The sequence below is a fragment of the Eucalyptus grandis genome, chromosome 3 (genome assembly GCF_016545825.1).
Source record: "Eucalyptus grandis isolate ANBG69807.140 chromosome 3, ASM1654582v1, whole genome shotgun sequence".
Lineage (NCBI taxonomy): Eukaryota > Viridiplantae > Streptophyta > Magnoliopsida > Myrtales > Myrtaceae > Eucalyptus > Eucalyptus grandis.
The window spans coordinates 68,393,505-68,394,116 of NC_052614.1; positions in this window are offsets into that span (position 1 = coordinate 68,393,505).

A 612-nucleotide genomic window follows, 5' to 3' on the forward strand; every position below is an offset into this window, starting at 1 on the left:
GTTTTTGAAGTGCATTGTGATGCATCAGGTACTGGCAGAGGAGGAGTTCTAAGTCAAGGAGGTCGACCCATCACCTTCTTTAGTGAAAAATTGATTGGTGCCAAACTTCGTTACAACACCTATGATTTGGAATTCTATGCATTATTTCGGACACTTGAGTATTGGCGGCAATATCTTATTCATCGAGAGTTTATTTTATATATTGATGATGAAGCTCTCAAGTATATTCCTGGACAGCAAAAGCTTAACTCCTGGTGAGCAAAATGGGCTGAATACATCAAGGAGTTCACTTTCATTATTAAGCACAAGGATGGAGCTCAGAATCAAGTTGTCGATGCCCTTAGTCGAAAGAAGAGCTTGCTCTCTACAATGCATTCTACTGTTCTTGGATTTGATTATTTTCAGGAGTTATATCAAGAAGACCCCCACGTTTCCAAGATCATTCTCGATGCACATGAAAAGAAGCTTGCTGATTTTACTGTATGTGATGGTTTTCTTTTCAAAAGAAACCATTTATGTGTGCCGGACTATTCTCTTTGGCAAAGGGTGATCGATGAAGTTCACCGTGAAGGACATTTTGGGCGTGAAGTTATATTTGAACCTGTAGATTTT